The 14,523-nt window shown below is 40.6% G+C and overlaps 1 protein-coding gene and 1 long non-coding RNA gene across 4 annotated transcripts in view; one reads left to right on the plus strand and one right to left on the minus strand.

Annotated features, from left to right (window-relative positions):
* LOC128429170 (synapsin-3) overlaps nucleotides 1-14,523 on the minus strand; it is an 86,898-nt gene that overhangs the window by 21,805 nt on the left and 50,570 nt on the right. The gene's annotated exons all lie outside the window — the stretch shown is intronic.
* On the plus strand, nucleotides 6,913-14,521 carry LOC128428534 (uncharacterized). 3 transcript variants are annotated; one of them, XR_008333804.1, is made up of 5 exons: nucleotides 6,913-7,488; nucleotides 9,026-9,127; nucleotides 10,911-11,017; nucleotides 11,210-11,392; nucleotides 11,488-14,521. It is a non-coding gene; the product is annotated as an uncharacterized LOC128428534 (long non-coding RNA). The 3 variants fall into 3 exon arrangements; XR_008333805.1 differs by having other exon boundaries at nucleotides 10,911-11,013; XR_008333803.1 differs by having other exon boundaries at nucleotides 10,911-11,392.

Here is a 14,523-nt window from a genome sequence, read left to right on the forward strand (position 1 = left end):
GAAGTGTGTTTAATTGTCTCCATTATCACTTCACAAGTGCCAGAACACAGACGGGAGTTGAGACTGTATCAAGGTTTCGTAATCCATTTTCAAGAGTCGCGTGTGTGAGGCGTTAAGTGGAGGGAGGGAAATTACAACCGTAAGAATTGGACAATAAAGACACATAAAACAAGAAGTTCTTGTGCAAGGTCCTAAATGTCCATTTGGCCTGTTCATGAGCTGATTAAATTAGGTGCAGCATTCTTAAACTATGGCTCAACTCAAATGATACCAACAAAAGAAGACTTCTGTGGCCAGAGGTGAAAAGTGATTTACAAAGTGACTGAAATGCAAAGTACGACAAGTTTAACTTTAAATACTTTAAAGACTTTTAACAAAATGATCCCTGTTTGATATGATTTATGGTCATTGCTCAGCTATAACTATTCAGTTTAGTTTCTTTTTTAACAAGCACAGAGCTGACTTTCAGTGTGATGCAAGTTGAACAAGGCTGGACAACCAATCAGGGAAAGTGGGCAAGTGGCAGATCTTTAGAGACTTACAGCATACTGGTCCTCATCTTCATGTCTATTTTACAGTATTATTGCCCAATTCAACCGCAATTAAGTTGGTTTAATAGTTAACAACCAAACAACATCATAATCCTTGTATTATAATCTTTTAAAAGTAGTGCGATATGAGGCCAGGCACAAGTTTCAAACCTCTGCAGCCTACCTGTGTGCGTCACATGATGATTGATAAGAGGCCTGAGGTTTAGCCAGTATCTGAGGAGAGGCCAGCCATAACACAGTGTGGCTGTCTGTCTGTCTGGCTGGAGAGAGAGAGAGAGAGAGAGACAGAGTGGAAGGGGCTGCAGCCACCCACTCTGTCTGGACCTGTTCTTTCCAGCCATTCCCATCAGCATGGCAGTGACGGCAGCCACTAAACATGTCGGGGAGACCTGACCACATCCTGTGCCCCTGACCAAACGGGACCATCAGACGCAGACATGCACTCACTGGTGTTTTCTCCATTGACTCTCAGACCACAAAAATACACCGTCATCTTCAGTGATGCTGCATTATCACTGAAAGATTAAAGAAACATTCAAATGCCTTTGTGTACGTGAGCTGAAACTTCTTTCTATTGTGACTGTACTGTGGTATTTACCTCCAATAACACTTTGTCCACTAAGCAGTTATAAAGAGAAGAAAACGCTCTGTGAGCTCCGAACCTGGAAGCTTTGGATTAACAAGCTTGTTAGCTATGGAGATAATGCCCGCTCTGTTATGATAACGGGGTTAATAAGGGTTAAAGTAACTCAGTTAAGAAACTGTAGCTTCCGATTGACTGCAGTGTTAATCGTTTTGCCAGAATATTTTTAAGTTTTAAAGGCTTTTGTGACTGAGCCTTAATTTTTTACAGAATTAGCTCCAGTTGTTATAATCAGTCAAGGTAATTTACTCCCATGGCCAATAGAGGAGTTTTACTTTCTGAGCTGCTCTCAGATCAAATCAGATGTTTGTGCGTTTGTGGTTTTTTTGATCACTGGAAAAGAGGCTGAAAATAACTTTTGTGTCAATGCTGTGAATTGTAAACCCTTTTCTTCAGACATAGAGCCCATTTTAGAAGATTCTTTATTTTACAGTAATTAATATGCTCTATGATATTTTCTAACAAAATAATATTATGTCCCTAAAACCATCTTGGTGGCCGTTAGAGCCTGTGAGGCGTCAGATGTGGAACTTCAGGTTAAAAACTTCAGCTTTCTGTTTCATTGCAGCTGCGTAAGCGCCACTCGGCCTTTTGTTCCCAGCAGAAGTCTGTAAAAGGCATCTAGTGTGGTAAAGACGTTAAGAAGTCACAAGCTAAGAAAGCTAATTATATGGTGGGTGATTTCACCAGTCTAGGTTTTATTTCGTAACACAGGCCCACTTCATTTACGGCAAATGCACCAGACGACCAGACCTGGCACATGATGGAAATACTTCAGGGAAGCCCATCCACCCACGCGGACTTCCCCTCCTTCTGCCCATAAACACTTGTTGGAAGTGAGTCACGCAGGACAGTCGCCCAGGTCAGTGTCTGAGGTGAATCACGTGTCCCTGAATTCAAAACACCTCAACGTGACATTCCAATGCTGAAAGCGTTTGCAGTCGACTTAAATTTTCCACATCCCACTTTGGAAATTTCAAATGTGAGAGTAGGACTGAATCCACTGGTGTAATATTTGGAGGTCACAACAGTGTGAAGTCCTTTAGACTTAGATAAAACTAAATCACTCACAAACGAAGGCATCCCTACTACTATATAAAGTAGTCCGACTCACTCGCTTCCTTTATATTTCATAAGCGTTTCTAACCACATGCTGCACAGGTTTGTGTACTAATATACACACATCAAAAAGTAGAATGTGGCTACTTGGTGGCATGGAGCAACTTGCAAACACTTTATCTAAAGATGGTATAGTAATCAAACTAACTTCTTTTGCCTTACACTGAATTACTATATCAAATGAATGACTTAAATATAGTCACAATATGAAGTGTGTACTTCTAAAATAGAGCACAGAAACAACTTCAAATAAATAACCTACTCCTGAAAGAGTATGATAATACAGAACCATATAAACAGTATTAATGCCTACTTTGAATTTATATATTACAATAACATAATGTTAAAGTCCACTATAGTATCAAACACAAAGCCAAGCATATGAGGGTCCCACACTATATCCAAGGAAAACCTGTACTGAGTGTTGGAGTTAAACTTCTCCTAGTGACCACATGCATCATCCAACAAAACACATGGTGCATCCATCCTGCATTTATGATCTCTCAATTTTTATTATGGCCGCCCGAATCTGCCACATCAAGGAGAAGACATGAGGCGCGATGGCTTGGGCAGACGACGAGGGCAGGGGACCCCGACCCAGAATCCTTTTCAAGAGTCCAACCACAGTGGGACCATAGACAGCCTGCCCACATCAAACCCTGCCTGTGGATTATTGTGAGCCCATGGAGACCAGGAATGTTTATCATGCACGTCCCTGCTAAGTCACAGACTGAAGTCGTACACCTGAGAGGAATGGATACAGCTGCATTTGAGTGTGTGTGTGTGTGTGTGTGTGTGTGTGTGTGTGTGTGTGTGTGTGTGTGTGTGTGTGTGTGTGTGTGAAGGTTTGAGTTGTTTCAAATGGAGGCAGGAATGTTACCTTTCACTACAGAGTTGTATAAAGTATATAGCTGGGAATAAAGATTTACTGGTACAAAAGTCCCTTGATAGACATACTCTATACTGTGACCATGGGTACAACAGCTCAGGACGGACTGCAGATCAGATGCAGGTCAGCAATTTTTTTTTTCACATTAACATGTGGGGAGCAGTGTTTCAAATCTCTGAACATTTACAGCTCAGTAAATAGTGGACAGGAGGGGAAGTGTGACATGGTACCAGGAATGAGTCAGTTTCCCAACAGGTACGTATTTGCTGCCAAATGGTTTACAACAGATGGATGGGTGGATCTTTTGAAAGTTATCAAGCCGTACACACACGTGCAATAATTCAGCATTTTCAAATTATTATCATGTTCGTTTCCAGACAAGAGTAAGATGAGAAGATCAGCACAATTACTACCTTATGTCTGTGCCCTACATGTGAGGCTTAAGACAGGAACCAATTAGCTTAGCATTGGCCTAAAGGCTGGAAACAAGGGAAGCTCACTAATGATAGCCATCCAAAGAAAGGAGGAGTTACGTGTGGAGAGTATTAGGTTGTAAAATCATTAGGAGTAGTTTCAACAAGTTGGTTTTCGGTAAATTTGAAACAAATAAGAAAATAGACAAACAATCTATTGGTATTAAAAGTTTAAACATATCCCACCTTCCTCTAATCTGGAGAACTACTACAGATCATCCTGTTTTGGATATTTAATATATGACATCCCATATTCAGTAGGAATTCAACTTGATTTTGTCTTGGCTGTAGTATTTTTCAAATAAGAAAATCACAAATGTAGCTGTGCACATTCTTATTTGTATATTAGACAAACGGTTTAAAGTGAACAAGACACAACCAGACCAAACTGTTAACCCCAAGACGAAAGTTCACAAAAGTGACACAAGCATGACACATGCAGTAGTTCCCCCACACGCCCCCATAATAGATATTTATGACTTGTCATGGTAACCTCTCGGACTAACATCCGCCCACAACAACAACTAACAGTAGATACTCATTGTGTTAAAGTGTGCACAGTAAAAACTGCCTAATTGGCCGTGGTAATTATTGTTGTGGAATTTCAGCTCATCTGGCTCCCATTACTCCGTCCTGGTGTATTTCCATGAGGGAGACAGACGTCTGGAAAACACAACTTATTCCCGAGGATGGAAGTTTCCAGGGTGGAACGCTTCCCGACACCACCGAGGTGTTGATGGGTGGGTGACAGAGATGGCCGGTGGCATCTTCTAGTGGTCACAAGCCAAATGCTTTCTCATCACAGTTTGCTAACTGACCAGGAGAGGAGGAAATTTACAGCATCTTATTTTCTCTACAGATAAAACACTTCAGTTTTACTCAGTCTACAAGTGAGCTGTGAATAATGTTATGATGCTATAATATATTGCTGTATTTAATCATTCTTTTGCGTTTTCAAATAAAATGATATGTAGCTAGTAAACAGTATTTCCATCTACAGCAGGTCACTGAAACTCTAGTTTTTTTTGTACACAGGTACAGGTTTGAAACAGGTGACCTGACTCTGACCAAAAGAGGTGGGACCGGTCACGATCAGTGTGTTAACACTGTTTTGGGGATTGTTTGGACATTTGGACCAATTGCAGGGAGTTCAGACAATATTAAACAATAAAAGACGATAAAGAAACAAGAGGACATGATGTTCATTGGGCGCATTAGAACTCGTGTCAACCAATCGATTTCAGGTAGATCCAGCCCACGCATTTGATGACAACAGGACGGACAGATGTCATATGACATTTAGTTCACTCCCTAAATTACAATATGAAACTATAACTAATCTAATCAAATGTAAACAATGTAACAAAGACATTACACTTGACCTAACCCTGTCCTGTGCTCTCATTGGATGTAGTTATCGCCAATTGTGTCTAGTTATTTACCCGCTAGAAAGTTGCAGGCAATGTGTCGGTGAGCCTCTGGAATATCTTGTGTTGGAAGCGTTCACACAAAGCAAGTGTGGCCTGCTGAACAAACGCCGATTTATCATTTACATGTATGCAGCACACAGTGTCATATTACAGCACCTACAAATCTCCCTTTATGCATTCTTCGACAATATTCAAACAGAAAGTGCTCTCATGGGAGAATTACTTGTAATATCTCAGTAATCTCCCAGGTGGTTAATATTAAAGCTGCTTAACTTATATGATTTAATAAGAGAACACTGCCATTAATTGTGTCCAGTCCAGTTCATTTCACATAAACACAGGTTTGCCTGAAAGTCTGTGTTAAGTACATGTCCAGACTGTACTAAAGAGGAGCTATTTCAGTCCAGCTTCTCTGCGGCCGTGCCGTAATAGGGACCTTGACAGGCCTTATTAGCGCTAATCAATTCACTAACCTACATTCCTGCTTCAGAAGGAAAAGGGCAGCCGAGCTTCAGGCGAGCCAGTCCTGTGAAAACCATCAACACAGTGCCACATTCCTCTCAGTCTAAAAGGAAAAGCAATGTTTCTTGCCCATTTTCCAGAGTCTCCTTCAGTATTAGGTCTCGGAAAAAGGGCTGAGAACAAATGACGTGCAGTTTTGGATTCTCTGTCCTATGGAATCATTCAGTCAGGCTTCATGACACAGACAAAACAAATCATAGATCCAAACCCGCATCTGTGAGAAACCTGCACGGATACATTTGTATAAAACAGGCAGAAAGTCGAGTTATTATTATAATACTAACGAGGAAGTTGAAGGGGAAATTCAAATTTTTGAACAAACATGCAGAAGCAGGGAGGTCAGAGGTCAGGATCACACACATACAATTCAGTTCGCCCTGATCGTGTGATGTCCAAGAAAATGTTTTTCAAGAATATCTTTTTCTTGAATTATTCCGTCCTGCATTGTTTCCCACCCCAATATCCTGTTTCCATACAAAATACAGGCAGCTGGATGTCGAACATGTTCATCAGATATGAAATATCTTTTATTAGTCTGGATTTAATGGAGCAGATGTATTGCTTCAAGTTAAATTACACTGGGGTTTAGATGGTGGTTTGCCACAGTTTCATGTAACGTTGCCAAAAAACATTACTCTACTCATTCATTAAAGTTAGTATGAAGCATCCTTAAAAACATGCTGACTGTGAACTCAATTTACCTGACTGGAGGTTTTCAACATACACGGAGCACCCCCCCCCCCCCCCTCGAGAGTATAAGAGAGTGACGTCACGTGAGGTAATTAAAGTTCTTCAAAACCTGTAACACCATCATTCCCCACTTGAAACACACACACACAGATCCACAGTTTCATAGACAGATACACAGATTCCTACCTCCACCAAGGCCAAGCAGTCGGCCTAAATTCAATCAAGCTGAATCAAGTTTCACACGCTCAATCATATCAATTCCCTAAATGTGCCATATGCCAAGATCCATGAATTATTCCCTGGGAAAACGGTTAAAAAGTTGAAAATATGTTTTGGCTCTGCCCGTGATCTGGATCAACAACAAAAATGTAATGGGTTCCCATATGACCCATGCTCCCACCAAGTTTAATTATTTTTTTCATTTTACAATATGAATAATTTTTAAAGTAGAAGGTCGAGGCTTGAGACCAAGGAGGAGGAGGTGTCACACTGACTCAAAAGTCAAACGTCATGGAAACATTAAGACACAATGTATTAAGAAATGTTCCCTGCTCTGTGTTCCTTATAAGGCTCATTAAATGAAAGGATACAAGAGGCCAAAGGAGTCAGCAGCTTTTTGACAGCAGAGGAAGGAAAGGCGGGCTTCTGCACAGTGAATACCACGGCTCAGCCCAAATGTCAGCATCGCCACTGTTTTCAATTAAGACCCGGTACGTTGGGAGAAGAGAGGAGGAACATCAAGGAGGAAGATGTTTGGGAACAGCTGGAAGTGGCAGACCTAATCTTTATTTATACCGGCTGTGCAAGCAGCAGGAATGGTTGGAACGCTGCAGTTGACTGCAGCAACATTACAGCCATGACAACATTTCACAATTTATAAAAAATACCTCGAAACCAACCAGGCTGTACAATCCTTTAGAAATGGTTTTATAGCAATTTATAATACCTCATGTGTATTTGCAGGCAAATGCACGTGGTGTTAATCCTGCTGATTGGCTGACTGCTGGTCTTTGGAAAACACTATTTTGGACTTTGTGCAAGGATGAATTGTGCAAACTCTAAACAGAGTTAGGCTCATTCAAGTGTATTGTCTTACTAGTGCAGTATATTGGTAGTTTGCTGGATATCTTGTAATAAACGTGTCAAAGTGGTCCAAATCTAGAAGAATTTGGTGAGTATGGAAATTGTATTATTATTGTATTAATTTGAACAAGCAAAACTCATGGATATGTTGTTTATGCAAAAAAATCCAATTGAAAATCTCGTGTTCTAGAAATAATCATATAATTGAAGAATATTCAATTCAAATTTTTGCTTCACGGCTTAGGAGTTATGAATCATCATGTGCTTCATAAACGGCCACACTGTTATGCTACCCATGGAATCAGTTCATCTTTGGCCCTAGGCCCAACTAAGCAACATATTTTAGAAATTTGTCAATTTAAGATACAGTGTCTTTAATAACATCCTTTTATCACCTCAAACCACAGTTTGTATGTTTCAGTAACATCACAAACTACTTTGAATGAGGAAACAAACAACTGTTGCCTAAACCATAAAAAGCAACAATGAAAAAGTAAAGTAAGATAAATGCAATTTTGTGTTGCAAAGTTTTGATTTTCATTGTTTCTTAGTCCTGAACGAATCTTGTAACCCCTTCAAACTGTCTTGTGCTTCCTTTGTGGGCCTCAACCCTCAGGTTGGGCTCCAACACTTCAGGGACATGTGGACATGATATAAGTTCTGTATCACAGCACACAGAGGACAGCTGTCCCTCAAAATAAAGCATCTTTTATATAGTCTTTCTCGGGTCTGCATTCATTCAGCAGTTATTTATTTCTAAATGAAATTCAGGCAAATCAAACAGAACAGAGAGTCAAGTGTTTGTGATACATATGACTCAGATACCAGGACAAGATCCCCTGAACAAAGACGCTGTTATTGTAAGCTATCTAAACATCATTATGCACCTCTTACCAGCTAGAAAAATAATTGCATAATGCGACTGGGTCTCCACACTGAGCATAAATGTTTGTGTAGAGTCTCTTGTCTGGTTAATGGGGGATTCCAGCCATAAAAATACACGTGGGATGATTTCCTTCTTGCTGTGGTTTGTACAGCAAACCCTGGTCAGCTATGTTCAACAAAACCAACACCCTCTGCTCTCAGCTGCAGGGAAGGTTCATCACTACCCACAGAAATACTGAGCCATCCAAAAGGCTAACATTTAAAAGGGAGTATTCCCCACAACGCTTTATCATAACTCAAAACAAACAGTGGTGGAGTATGTGGGATCTCTCAGTCGAGATTTCTGTATTTTCCTTATTATTTGGTCGACCAGGTAGCAAATACAGACACATGATGTCAACAAAAAAAAGTTTTAGCAATCGAAAACTGTGGCTCCTAAACTGGAGAGAGATCCCTAGACATGTCTAAGGGGTCACAAGATTATCAAAAGGATAAGAAAGAAGAACCTACATTATTTTTGTTCAGCAAATTAACCTTTCAGACTTTTTTCCATGTAAAACTAGAGAAAAATCTTTTCAGGGCCTTCGAAAATAAAATCTAAGGAAAAAAAATACATCTTTGGTTGAAAATTACCTCTACACAAAGATGTGATATATAATATAATATTGGAAAAGCCAGTGACATTGTGTGGGTCCATCCCGAGGTGCAAACAGCTCACAGAATTCCTCTGTCTCATCCAGGAGCCGCATCTGGATGGCTGCCATTTCCAGCAGCACCTGAGGCTGAACAGTGGCCAGTTTGATGACCTGCTCGTTTCAGCTCGGTACCAGGACCTGTCTCCAGTGAGTCTCTTTCTCAATGCTGATTGGCTTTAGCGATATCACATCACAATAAAAAAATTCTACACAAGTTCAAATATTTAAATTTGAAGGATTGAAGCGGATGGCGAAAATGTCTTGTCTTTGCATCTATTTGCGTCTTTGCATCGACTTTGTGTGTAACTGCTTAAAACATGTGCCTCGAACTCCGTCAGAGGGAGATATCTGCTGCTTTATTTGATAAAAAGCTCTCAGATAGTTGCTAACATTACTGTTAAAAACATATGAACCATTGTTAATCTAAAAAATACATATGAGCAGGGCTTTAAAATATCAAAATCCATTGTACAAGAGGCACAGTTCTCCACACACTAGCCCCCATTACTACAATGTAGTGCATCAACAGGTTGAGCACAGCGACATGTCAGCCATCAAGAGGTTGAACAGAATAAATCCATGAAATCCTTCTTGTCATAATCCACAGAACTCAGAGGAATCCTTTCGTTTTAGTGGAAATGTTAAATGAACAACAGTCATTTCTGTGGCACTTTTCACTTACCACACACTTACTATTCTTAGCTCTTCTGTATGCAAAGGTTAGATGACTCACTCATAAAACTGTACCTCATTTAATGCTTTAAGTTTCCTGCCAAACATCATGGGTAGATAACAAAGCTCTGAAATGGTTTCGGAATGAAACTACAGCACGTCTGGCCCACAGACAACAAGGAAAAACTGACAGGGGTATCCTGATGGTGTGATGTAATCTCTAAATTTAAACCTGTCAGAGTCCCTCCACCCACCAGCGTGTGACGTCAACATCCTGTGGACCCTCCGTTAACACCCTTGACCTCTGACCTGCTGCTGACTCACTCGACCATCTTCCCTAAATTAACTTTCTCTCTTCTTCTCCCACACACATATTCCCTCTACTGCCCAGATTTCAGGGAAACAATGGCCATTTACAGATTTCTGAATGTGTTCCAGTTTTACTATGGCTGCTTTCAGTTTGTGTGAACGCAAATATCACAGTGAGATGCTCCGCAGATTCTACAGAGTTTTTCAAAATCCAGAAGAAGTTGATGTGTAGGGCGGTTGATGATGCTTCTAACACACGACAGACGAAATTTTTTAAAGTAAATAGCCAATTCTCCAGATTTTACCCGCAGGTCATGTCGGTAAACGGCTTATGAGTTCCATATTAACTCTGTCTAAGGCATTTAATGGGGCAAACACAGTTCTCACATAACACATTAGTCATTAATACATTAATAAAACATTTAAAGTACTGGAGCTTTAGGTGCTTTGCATATTTGGCTGCATATGTATTAAAATGTCTTGGTTCTATTACTGACACATTCACCTTTACTAAATATTTTGTCATTTTCAAACGTAAAAACGTTTTCTTCTCCCTTTTTAAACTTATTCTACTTTTGTTTAAATTGTTAAAAATGCTACGATGACCGACGTTGAGAGGAATTTTGCCGGAGCATTAAAGGACCAAACCAAACAGACATTTTCCGCTGCGCTTGGTACCGGGCTCTGTTTAGGCATTCTCTCAACCTGAAGGAATTCGTCAAAGCTATTTCCATGCTGTCATGTGCCCATGCTTATGGTTAGGCCTGGTGTCTCATTGTCTCATGCAGTAATACAACATAGTCATTTTGTGGGGTTTCCTGACCGCTCATGCACCAAATATGTACAGTAGAGTAGAGCGGGGGACCCTGCGTCTGAGCAGCGAGCGCTGTGGTTGCATTTTGCCCGCCGGATGAGGAAGTTACTGACCGTTCATCATATTTTATTGCAGGGGGAGTCCCGTCGTGAGCAGGACCATGGGTCAGGGCCATGTTTGTGTTTCCCTCTCTGATGTCTTGACTCCACATTCGGTGACAGACATGCTACAGTTAAAAGTGGGTGAGCATCTGCCGAACTGTTCAGTGGATTGAACTGACTGAATGATTAATGAAAGCTCCGCCACTTGATTTAATTTCCTTTTCAACTCTGTTGAGATGAGTATATATATCCGAATTTAGCAGGGTACCTAATGTCCAGTCAATCAAAACAAATGATTTCTGAATGCTCCTGTTTCGGTTTTGTCTTAATCAGGTGTCAGTGGTGTTTCAAGCAAAAGGTGGTTCCTCAGACTTCTGAAGATTTCCCCAGACTTCTGAAGTCTGAGGAAGGAAATAAATCCATTCACAGGAGTTTTAATTTTGTGGATTTTCTCTTCTTCAAATGTTTGGGGAAGTTTTTTGATCGCGCGCACATCAAAAGATTTTCTACTTCATGGTATTCTCCTTTTTCTAGTATTCTATTCTTCTCATAATCCCATTAAAAAGCACACTGACCACTGTTTAGTTACTAACAGTCTGTATTTCATTCAGCGGCCTACAGGTGTTTCCTGTCTGTCAAAGCAGCCACCCGGGAAGTTAAGAGAGAGATCTGCTGCCAAACCACGAGATCTCCTCGCAACCTCAAAGCTCTCTTCAACGAGGAAACATCCAATCAATGTTTTCCTCCTGTGACACAACTTCCAAAAGCCGTTGTCCTCAAAGCCCAGTGCTGCAGAGCAGGGGTTATCCTGTCTGTCCCACTTAACTTAAATGGCCTGTGAATGGTGGGTGAGTCAGGGCTGGACGCTGTCCCTCTGTGACCGTAGCTCTCGGCGGTGATGTAGCTTTTCAAATTTCTCCTCTTCCTGTGACTCTTTTGGAGCTTGTCAGTCGGATGAAAGGTATTTCCTCTCAGTCACTCCCCTGTTCCCTTTTGTCAACCGAGAATCACGCAGGCCATAAAGACCTCCAGTACACAATGCAGTTGTCTCCTCCCCCAGCGGCTGTCCAGACTCAAAATAAGCCTTTTTCTATAATTGGACTATTTCAGATAAAATGCACTTTGCGGTTGCATTATGTTTACAGTATGTTGGCCTAGTTTGGTGACATCCTTTCTAAAGGGTCCTGACGTCTATGTCATAGTGACACACACAGCGGCATCATTCTGGAGAGTGGCCTCCGTTTCATCTTGTCCCATTTTTGATGGTAAAGTTAAAGTAGAGCACGCAGTGGCCCAAAATGTTATTGGTCTAGCCACGATTTTCAAACATAGTGACCTCGTTGTTGGACGGAAACACAGACCTCGTGTATCTGATTGTGCTCAAATCTCTCCGGCGAGGACAGCTGCAACAAGACAGACTGATCCCACAGAAACATGGCGAACAGAACTTTGTGGTGAGGCAAAGAAGGGAAAGTGTTTATTATTATAAAAAAATTGTCCAAATCCACCTTTTAATCAACTATCTTCACTGCACAAGTGGAGCTAGTGATACTAGATGAAGGTTTAGGGGATCACTAAGTTAACATGATTGGATTAATATGACCGTTTCGAGACCATTTGATAATCTATACAAGAGTAGCCAAAAAGGTCAAAATCATCGTGGCACTCCAGTCAAAGACAGCGGATTATCAAAACCAGTGGAATCCATCCTCTGGGGACCATGAATGCCAATGAAGATTTCACTGCAATTGACAAATGCATGTACCAACCGCCCAACCTGATATCAGCCCTCTTAGAGCAACACTGCTAGCATGGCTAAAAGCATAAAACAGAGTATAGTTAATTTATACTGATCGGCCACAACATTCATTACCAGAAAGTGCTTTTAATGTTGTGGCTGACCAATGTGTATTTAGCTTCAATGACATCTGGTTTATTTTATTCTCTTGTATGTGCTCAAACTGTCAAGATGGATTTCTCTCTGTATGATAGTTGAGCATTGGTGACAAGTCACAGCTGTTGAAAGAGTAAACTGCTCATAGTGATTACATATATAAATGAATGAGCGAATGCACTGTAGCTGCTGGTCATCTGGACATGACAGAGAGTTACACATCTGGGGAATTATCAATGGAAAAAAACTATTTCTCCTTTAAAGTATATATGTCGTTCCATCTCTTTTCTTATTGTCAACCAAGGAGGAGTGGGCGATATGACCTGAAATTCACTGATCACTATCAGAAAATACAGTTCCCACGATCATTGTAAGGAAAGAACAAGTCACTCAGTGCTGTAGAGTATTTATGTTGTGAATCATTTTCAGAAAAGACTGTGTACTGTATACTTTAGCTATACATACAATACTTGTTTGTAGGATGCAATTTTTTGTTGGTTTTATTATTTTGTAGGATTTGTTACGATAATAAACATGGAGAATATTAGCTGCCTTATCCTGTAACCCAGTCTATACATTACGTTTTCCATATTTGGTTTGTTTCCTTCCCTTGGCTTGATTCATGCCTTTATCTTTGGGATATGCAGTATGTTAGGAATGCAGAGGAGTTTTACCTCTTCATGCATGAGTCATTATTCCCTCCTTTCACCAGCCTCTATTACTCTGAATTGTCCTGATGTCATCGCCTCTTTTGGACACTAAAAAAACAGAAGGCCGCCATGTCATGCATGCCAATCCACTGTTTAGCTAAGGAATGTCACAAATATGTTGATGCAGACTTCAGGGTGGGGGCTGAAATAATATCCGACTGGGCATTATCACTGGTTAACTACGGCTACGCAGCTGATGCATTTCCGCTTTTGACTTTTAGATGCATCCAATGATCCATGATGATGATAATGACTTTCCACAGTTAATAAATATCCTGCTGTTCTCATCTTCTGGGCTGAATCCAGAAATGTTTCATTTTTAGTGAAAGGACAAACACAAAGTGGATGATGGAGTATTGATTCCTTTGTCATGTTGTCTTTCCTACGGTAAAACAACGACCAAATACTCAGATTGTGATCAGTAAATCTCTTAATATTAAATTTATGAGAATATACGCTCGTCTTTTTCAACTTTTATTCTAAAATCCACTTCTTTCATTTAGAGCCCGCACTTGTCAACGCCAAGAACAAAATAAAGTCTATATCAGGCTGTGCAGGCTCTTAGAAATGAGATAACTGCTAATGAAGGCTCATGAAGGGTCAGAGATCCTCGACCCCTTTATTTCTGGCGTGGTTATATAACTGTGAGCAAAGGGGCAACTCAGCGCTGTCAGTCTCTGCAGATTAGACTCTGCAGCTATAATGCAACTCCACTCAGGTCTATAACCAGACAGGAAGTACAGACAAGATACTTTAATTGGCTGATTTGACTGACAGGCACTGGAGTGAATCAATTTCAGAGTAACATCTGACAAAATGAAGCTGTAGGTGCTGCCTGCGAGGCCGTGTAATGTAAGCAGCTGCATGTCTTTAGACTCAGTGATGTTCTGCTTACTACACATATTAAAACAAATATCTAACAGAAAACCTAAGTCTTCATTTGCCTTCTCACAATTTGGATTAACAGTCATCTGGTTGCCTCTGATTGTTGCTGCAGACTGAAATTGCACCCTGTATTCAATATTCATTAAGTACTATTATTT

Source organism: Pleuronectes platessa, chromosome 22 (assembly GCF_947347685.1).
Source record: "Pleuronectes platessa chromosome 22, fPlePla1.1, whole genome shotgun sequence".
Lineage (NCBI taxonomy): Eukaryota > Metazoa > Chordata > Actinopteri > Pleuronectiformes > Pleuronectidae > Pleuronectes > Pleuronectes platessa.